The following is a 9,297-nucleotide window of genomic DNA, read 5'->3' as shown; positions in this document are numbered from 1 at the left end:
CGGGGACGACAAGACTTCGGAGGGGGAGAGTGTTGAAAGGTCAACCTTTCAACAACGCTTCCACAAAGATTCCATAAAGATCCCTCAAAGATTCTCTAAAGATTCTAAATAAAGATGCTGATGAAGTGATGAAGACGAAGATGGATGCTGCAAGGTGAAGATACAAGCTCATGGACATCATCAAATATCCCGTTATTATCATTTTGAGCCATTACGGCCACTTTTGTAATGTTTACGGGAACTTCATATTTTAAGTCGACAATTGTATTTTGGCCAAAGATGCTTGTTGGATGAGCAAAGCCAGCTCACAGTGTTGTAATTAAGCTCTATAGAAGCCTAGGGACAAATCAGGTCATTTTGGTCGGACATTAGGTTTTCTAAGGCTTAGTATATAAGCCAAAACCTAAAGCTTTGTAAAGAGACTTCTAATAAATCTGATCTTCTGTGTCGTTGGGAGACTGCGAGATCGAGAGTGAGAGAGTGTGTGTGTGTGCTACAGGAGCTACGGTGGTCGAAATCGCGAATGGAGAGCAGCAGTGTGTTGCCCACGAGGAGAGCTACACATTGATGCTTACATCACGCGCGTTCGTCTGTGTTTTGGCAGATTCACCCGCGAGCTACTTTTGGAGTTTTGGTGAGTAACTGTTGTCCGTTTTTGCATTTCAGCATATCCACGCGATCAGAGCGAGTAGAGATACACATTAGGCACTTTAGTTTTCGAAAACGTCGACCTGCAAAAACCGGCCAGACATCCTACGCGTTTTCTGCACGGAGGGTATTGAGTAGGTTTTTTTGGTCACGGACCTTAGGGAGAGTGGCCTATTGGTGTTGATAGGATATCCCTCAAGTTTCGTAACGTTTCGAGAACGTCTAATGGGCTTTTGGCTTGCGGTAGCATCATAGGAGACTCTCACATTCACAGAACCGATGGCATGTAGAGTTGATATCTCTGTAGGAAGTAGTCATTAGTCAGTCGAGTAGAGGTTGACACCCTTTGCTTGCTTCCTTGCGCCTGCGGGTCGAGCTTCGTCCTCAGTTGACATTATATGTTAGGTGAGTTCTCGCTATGCTAACGTCCGTCGCGGCGTATCCGTCCAACAGCTTGATCGGACTAAGGCCTATGTGAGAGGATATAACATTTATGTACATTTCATTATTCAAGTGATTTTTATGAGCTTTGGCCATTTATGTCCGGACGGCCAACTTGTACTTATTTTGAGCATTCAAGAAATCTATAAGTAGATACATGCAAGAGAAAAATGCTTGCTCTTATAAGGGGGGAGATTGCACCCAGTGAATTGTGTTACTCCTCTTCACTCTTCTCTCTCACCGTGCCGACGTAGCACTCCACTGTAGGAGATGCGCTTGCACATTCTCTCTCGCGCTATCTCGTTCGCAGTCTCTCTCTGTTCACATACATCGTCGATTATGTGCTACGGGATTTGCGAGGTATGCATAACTATCGATTTTGTGATATGGAACACGTTCTTTTTGGTATTTTGCAGGGCCACCGCGTTCTCCGTTTGTAGCAGTGGTATCAAAGCAAGGAAAAATGGCTCTTAAGAGTGCTTGAAACATGGATACAATGAGATTCATAATTAGTTAATCTCCCCACCTAATTTTTTACTTATCTTATTAGCATGGCTTGGTATGAATTTATATATATATATATATGAATACATAGAATTTTTATGAAATTCATTTAAAAAAAACAATAATAATAATAAACTTTGTTTGATTAAGAACTGAATTAAAAGACCATATTAGGTATTTTGGTAAGAATATCACATTATGGGAATTTCCAAATTGACCACATTCATGTAATTTGGGAATTATCCACTTAAAGTGGGAAAATACGAAGCAAACGTGTTGATTATGGTTGGTAAATAGAGTGCAAATTGTAATGGATTGTGGTGTTGACAAATACCAAAAGTTAAGAGGATGCACTACACATGAACTCTTATAGATTACATAAAACAAATGAAGATACAAATAATGATCTTGTTTAGAAAATTGACTTGTATAGTCACAATAGAAGCTCCAAATAAATTTACTCCACGTTTGATACCCACATTTACACTTTGATCCAAGCATGGTTGATGTGCATGCATGAGGCCTTCTTTTGCTTTTTGAGCATGCCTTTCTGGAATCTTAATTCTAGAAAGACCAAACAATTGCAGCTACAATTTCCCACACTTGGGGATCTTTATAATTGACAACCCAAAAACCCTTCCAATATTTTTGTAAGCTTGAGCATCTGTCATCCCACTCTTTCTTGCACAAGGTGCCCAACTTTGGATCAATATTTTTTTGTAGTTTGATCAGATAGAGCCATTGCAAGCCAAACTGGATAGATTTCTATTTCATTTGAAACTAGCATAACAAAGTCACCTTGATGCACATGACACATAGGGTCAAACTCTTCCCTTGGTCTATCTCGTTAAGGCCCACAAAAAATGGTCATTCAACTCCTCAAGGCCTAATTGTTCTGGTCCTTGTTGTAAACTACTTGTAGTGCTTTGTAGGTTACTAAGTTCTCGAGTTTTTGGCCAAAACATCTCATACAAGACTCCCTTTGATATGATTGGTTTTCCAATCTCTTCAATTTCCTCTCCAATAATCTATCACGGGTCTATAATACCACGGTACACTTGATCCATTTCCTAAATTCTGCCAGAACTTTATATAATTCTTCAACCTTGAAATCACCTCTTCATGAGCCTTGACATATTCCGCCATTGGTACACAAGAAGGTGGATCTCCATGCGGTAGCATTGGCTTTCCTTCTGTGTCGGTTTTCCAAAGGCGAATACTTTCACTCTAACTTGAAACACCTACATGTGACTTACATTGCATCGTTGGTGTCTCGTCTTGCATAAAGAAGTGGCTTGGAATGGCCAACAAGCATGTCTTGTCCATCACAAAGATAGCCATCACAGTATTGCTTGAAATTGAGGATCTTTGTGAGCGAAAATGGAGCGGGAGATGAAGATGAGCTGTTTCGTAATGTATCCATAAAATGTGGCAAAGTATAGGTTTGTGTAGCTCTCAACTTCTCTGAAAACCTACTGAACATAGCATCTATGTCCTCATGTGTCTGCCCAATCATTAAAAATCCTAGCTAGATGGTTTTGAAAACCCCCCTTACAACAAGCATTGACAAATAGCCAAATAAATATCGATTCTTGCTTTCCCCTGCACAATTATCCAATTGTAGCAACAAGTTCTCTGGAAGCTTGCAAAATGTTGATCCCAAATATTCCTTCTCTGCAATTTCAGATGATTGCACAATGGGATCTTTTTCATCACTAAAGTTGTGGTAGTCCAAAGCTTCCCTTGATTTCAAAGCATTTAGTAGTGAAAAAATGCCCCTCGGAAGTCCATTTGTTACTAGATCACCAAGAGGGTGCTCATCTTTCCTCTCTAGGTTATGTAAGCAATTAGCAATTGAGCCAATTGTAAGATTTGGATCAGCTGGCCACAAACCATTCAAGACAAAGTGATCGTAATGACCTTCTCCATGTCCATGAGTGATCATGCCTATCAATGCCACCTGTAAATTGTATCTTGAATCCACACCCTTAGGAACAATGCGTAATCTTGGAATGGAAGTCTTCATTTGATCCATCTTATCATGTATTATGCATATATATTTTTGTGGTTGAGTTTTAGAATATGTGCACCATGCATAATATAGACTCCTCCAACTCCTTTGTTGTGCCATGTGAACTTCTCTCTCCCTCAAGAGAAAAGCTCTCTCCTCAAGAGAAGGTTTACCTTTTAGCCTTGCTTTGATTGAGCTACAGGTTTTGCACTTAGAGAACTCACTTGTCTTTGTTAAACTGACATGTGGGTACTCTTTGTTCCAAATTCTACCAGAAGAAGACGGATAGATTCTTCTCATAGCCCATTTGGCCAAGTGTTGTTGGTGCAGCCAAACACTGTCGACCCAGGGAGAAGTCTAAAGCAGGTACATGGAAGATAGCAAGTAGGTAGTGCAGTACTTGTGCAGCTGCTTGATGCAAGGTATGGGGGGTACTACCAAGAAGTGTATGCCAAATATGGCTTCTAGCAGAGACAGAATGACTTTCCATTCTATTGGTTGAGATACCTAGAAGTGCTTAACAGTGGCTGGATATCAGCATCAACTTAGGTGTGTTGAGTGCTTGGACAAAGTCCGAGCTTTGATTGCGCAAGAGATGGGTGGATAGCAGTTTTCCAATTGATTCATATGGCAAGCAATTATAGCTCCAAGTTAGCAACGATCGTGAGGCTGGAGGCACGAAAAATGATACTTTTGGTGGAGTTTTATGATATACAGGGTTCGAGACAGATGGTCGGTCCTATTTATGATCATTGGTGGCACGACGAGAAGCTAAGCACGTTTTTCTAAGAGGGTGGAGCTCAAGAGTCGAAGGGTGTGCAGGAGGAGAAGTCGAAGGAGGTTTTTTCAGCAACCAACGAGGGTCTATAGTCCGTCGCGTGGGAAAGAGGACCAAGCTAGAGTTTTTATGTGTAAAATTAGCTTATAGCTAAAAAAGGAGGAAATCGAATGAGCTATGGTGGCTATGGTGGCACTATAACTCGAGAGTAGGTGATGAGGTGGGTGGAAAAGGAGAGGTGAACGTCAGTCTGCATGAGAAGGTCGGCCCGTGATGAGTAGGAGGTGGGTGTTATCTGGGGCTGGCCTTCACCAGCTAAAAGATCGGCCAGTCGAATACAGAGGGAGGGCGCTGTCTACATGGCAGTTGAAGGCGGAGAGCTGCGGGCTCTACGTTAGCAAAGCTAAAGCACTACCGAGAGGGCGGCACAAAAAAAGAAGTTGGAGTGGCCAGGTCTAGAGGCCAGGGGTGAGCCCAGGTGCAGGAGAGTAGAGGGTCAGGCTGCTTGCTCAAGGAGGAGGCTGTCGAGGGCCATAAGAGGAGCAGGTTGATAGCGGGAGAGAAAGCAAGGCAGGTTTTGAAGACGAGGGAAGGCCATGAGTAGGCCAGGAGAAGCTGAGCAAAAGGGAGGCCTCTATCTACAAAGAGTAATGAGGGCCGTGAGCTGATACCGTGAGGGTGGAGGAGAGCTGGAGGTTGCAAGACCCACGAGTGAAGGAGGCTTGGGACTTGGCCAGCAGTTATCGAGAAGAAGGAGAGGGGCTCTTGAGAGCGTTGAAGAGGAGATGAGAACACTAAAGAAAGGGCCGCCATATGCATCAGATGTTGGTTCTGTGAGCATGAGTGCATGGAGCTGATCAGAGGGTGGCCGTCAAGGATCGAAACGACATGTGAAGGAGAAACGACTGCATAAGTTGCTTAGAAAATCTCGGAGATCGAAACGACATGTGAAGGAGGACCGGCTTGCATAGAGAACAAAGCAGCAGATCAAAGCGAGATTTCATCATTGTAAATACACCAATTGAATCCATTCTCTCGATTCTTGATGTTTGAGTGGGTATACAACATTTCTTCTCCTGCTCTCATGCCTCTATACGTATTGTCGTGTATTTGAATGGCAACTGAGGTGTGTGCAAAAGGTATAAATCTGTGATATGTGCCCACTTTTGGGGTGTGTGATCTAGTGAGTGAGTGCTACCTCTATGGTTGTGGTATATGCAAGCTTGTGTACAAACTAATTAAGTCGGCCATTGATCTTGAGGTGTCTGAATGTGTTGGGATTAGTTTTTTTTGGATGAGAGTTTTCTCAAAGGGTTAGAGGTTGGACCTATGATTACATGCTTTGGAGTGGAATGTATGTATGCGGGGCCAGTCGAGTACGGAAAAGGGCAGCAGAGGTTGGCAGAATGGGTGTTTTTGTATGCGATTATTAGGGGATAGTGGTGCAGTGGAATCACTAGGCTATAGAGAGGCAATCATGTTCTGTGTTGGGTGTTTTCCCATTTCCCCCTTTCCATCTTGTGGTGCCCCCACTGAGGATCACACTGATCGCTCAAGTGATGGCGTGGTTCAATAACATGGTGTCAGATTGTGAGTTAGTGGTCTCAGGTGAGCAAGATGCTGTAGATTGGATGTCAGATGTGGAGCTTTGGATGTTGTCGATGCGGATGGTGACTGACGAAGCCAAGTCAAGGGCAGTGCCACTAGTGATGCGAGGAAAGGCCAAAGCTTGGTTCAAGGGGTTGAGAGTTCCTGGTCAGCACTCCTGGAAGGTGGTTCGAGCTCGGTTTGTTGAATAATTCTAGCAGAGGAATTTGCCTGCAAAATTGGACGCAAAATTGAAGGTTTTGAATCAAGATGTAAGTGGTGAGTGTGTAATCTTTTTAAAGCAATTTGAAGATATTTGGCAGCAATTAGAAGCTGCTACACAATCTAGAGGCAATGACTACTTCAAATTAGAGATATTTTTGGAGTGCTTACATCCGAAGATTTGAGAGAAGGTGGAGTTTGCTAGTGTAGAGGCCTATGAGGATGCAGTGTACATCGTCAAAGTGAAGAGTAGAAAGATGAAAAAGAAGTGTGAGATGGGTTTGCTTAAACCAAGTGATTGTATTTTTGTTTCAACGACCTCTCAACATGCAGAGTAGGTACAAGCCATTGACGATTGCCAACATGCAGCAGTTGCAAGTTCTCCATGGGTAAACTATGTTCCATATTGTGTTTCATTGGTGCTCCCTATGTGCTATACATCCATGCCTACAAGGAGGATCTCATCAACGAGGATGAAGGGTGCATAAACGAGGATATGCATGAAGAAGAGACAGAAGATACCGTTGGTTCTCAGGTGTGAGTAGAGGGTAAAGATCATCAAGTGGTAGAGGAGATCAAGCCGACTATGCAAGTGTTAGAAGCAGGTACAAAGCTGGAAGTTAGACCAAGGGGTTCGGCAACCCTCTTTTATGTCTTGGGATGGTGAGGCTCTGCTGACTGTAGAGATTAAGCAAGACCTTCCACCTCCTCGAGTGTCAGAAGAAAAAGCACAAGTGATTTTACTTGAGCCTTTGTGTGCTGTGGAAGCAAACAATCAGGTTTGGATGCAAAGAAAGCGGTAGAGGATGGAACTATCAACGAGGGCGGTTCTATGGACTTGGGATTGATGGAAAGAGATAGCCAAGCTACGTGTAAATAGGTTTGTGTAGATTGGTTGATGGTTATGATTTTAAGGGTTGCTTTCCAACAAGTTGTATGCCAGATACTATGCTCCTTGCAATGATTTTTTGATATGAAGACCTCTTCAGTGGATATTGGTGTGGTTGCTTGGAACTCTATAGGAGTCTCTTTTGCGGAGGGAGATGCTTATCATGTGCAGGAAGACCATTGCTCGATACAGGTTGAAGTGGATGAATGTTATGGAGAGCTTATAGCATGCTCTCTGTGAAGGTTTACAGATGCATTACAGGCACATATTACATATGTTTTACAAATGCATGGCTTTGGCCAACGGTTTCTTTTTTATCCAAATGGAGTGCCAATCACAGTCGGGAGAGCTTATGGCTTTCTTTTTGACCCTGGGGGGGTTGTGCAAATGAATTCCCCTCTGTATATTATATATGCAATTTCTATATATCATATTTTCTTCTGTGATTATATCATATTTTCTTATGTCATCACATTATATAGCTATTCTCTATACCATTTATCTTATGCAATTCTATTCTACCTAAATAATGTTGTGATTGAGCATAAATGCTCGACTAGGTCTTGTGCAATGATGGTGCAGCCAAACACTATCGACCCAGTGGCCGATACTGCCAGGAAGTGTATGCCAAATGTGGTTTCTAGCACAACGAGAATGACTTTCCATTCTATTGGTTGGGATACCTAGAAGTGCTTAACAGTGTATGGAGATCAGCATCAACTTAGTTGTGCTAAGTGCTTGCACTGCTTGGGAAAAGTCCGAGCTTTGATTGTGCAAGAGATGGATGGATAGTAGTTTTCCAATTGATATGTATGGCAAGAAATTATAGCTCCAACTTAGCAACAATCGTGAGGCCGGAGGCATGAAAAATGATTCTTTTGGTGGAGTTTTATGGTATATAGGGTTTGAGGTAGATGGTCGGTCCTATTTATGATCATTGGCGGCATGATGGGAAGCTAAACACAATTTTTCTAAGGGGGTGGAGCAAGAGTCGAAAGGGGTGCAAGAGGAAAACTCGAAAGAGGTTTTTTCAACAACCAACGAGGGTCACTAGTCGGCGGCATGGGAAAGAGGACCATGCTAGCGTTTTTATAAAGTTGTAAAATTAGCTTACAGCTAAAAAAGGAGGGAATTGAATGAGCTATGGTGGCGCTATAGCTGTCAACTGGTGAGCAGGTGATGAGGTGGGTGGAAAGGAGAGGTGAGCGTCAGTCTGCATGAGAAGATCGGCCTATGATGTGTAGGAGGTGGGTGGTATCTAATACTATAACTCCACCATAGCCAATGGGATGAGTGCCAATCAAGTCTACACTGAACAATTGGCTAATATTGTTCCTCAATTGTCTCAATTTAATGGGACTTGACTTGGATGGGTGGGTGAAAAAGGAGAGGTGAGTGTCAGTCCGCATGAGAATGTTGGTCTGTGATGAGTAGGAGGTGGGTCTTATCTAATACTATAACTCCACCATAGCCAATGGGATGAGTGGCAATCAAGTCTACACTATACAATTGGCTAATATTATTCCTCAATTGTCTCAATTTAATGGGGCTTGACTTGGATGGGTGGAGGACCTCAAGTAATAATCCCCCATGCTACAACATGCACAATATTTGTATAGGTTGAAAAAGTGGTGGACTTTGAGATTAACAAACCATGGTGCAACAATGGATTGAAAGCTAGCAATCTTGTATCAATTCTCAATACCTTATCTTAAGAAGTGATAGCCCTTCCTCTTTTAATGGAGTCAATATTGGACAAGTGATGGAAGAGCTTGTGCCCGGGGAGGACACCTAATAAAAATGTAACCTATCACGTGAGTTCAACAGAAGAGTATTTAAAGTTCTTGAAACTTACATAAATATATATATAGAAGGGTATTAATTTTTTTAATTTGAAAAAAACTTACAGATTTTAAAAGAAAAGGGTACATTATATTCTTAGCAAAATTCAGAGATAAGGGGTTTTGCAAACATGTCTTGAACGCACGTGATATGGTAGTTTTACACATAGTGAACCCCCCAAGAGCTTGTGCTTACAGAATAGAGAATCCCTTTTCTATATTAGAGCATAAATAGCACAAGTATTGAACCTATTTTTAATTCCCACTACCACCAATAAACTATTGTAGGACGTGTTTCTCAATGTGCAAGTAGCCCTTGAGGCTTTCAATGGAAGCAAGGTTGGAGAAGTCGTAGGTCTTGGAACCAAAATCCCCG

General features: G+C 42.3%; 1 pseudogene; it reads left to right on the top strand.

The window, feature by feature from the left end:
• Positions 1-4,668: 4,668 nt before the first annotated feature.
• On the top strand, positions 4,669-7,730 carry LOC147427890 (uncharacterized; annotated as a pseudogene).
• Positions 7,731-9,297: the final 1,567 nt, after the last annotated feature.

This window comes from Adiantum capillus-veneris, chromosome 23 (genome assembly GCF_014529385.1).
Source record: "Adiantum capillus-veneris isolate H3 chromosome 23, ASM1452938v2, whole genome shotgun sequence".
NCBI lineage: Eukaryota > Viridiplantae > Streptophyta > Polypodiopsida > Polypodiales > Pteridaceae > Adiantum > Adiantum capillus-veneris.
This window is presented reverse-complemented; position numbering and strand designations above follow the sequence as displayed.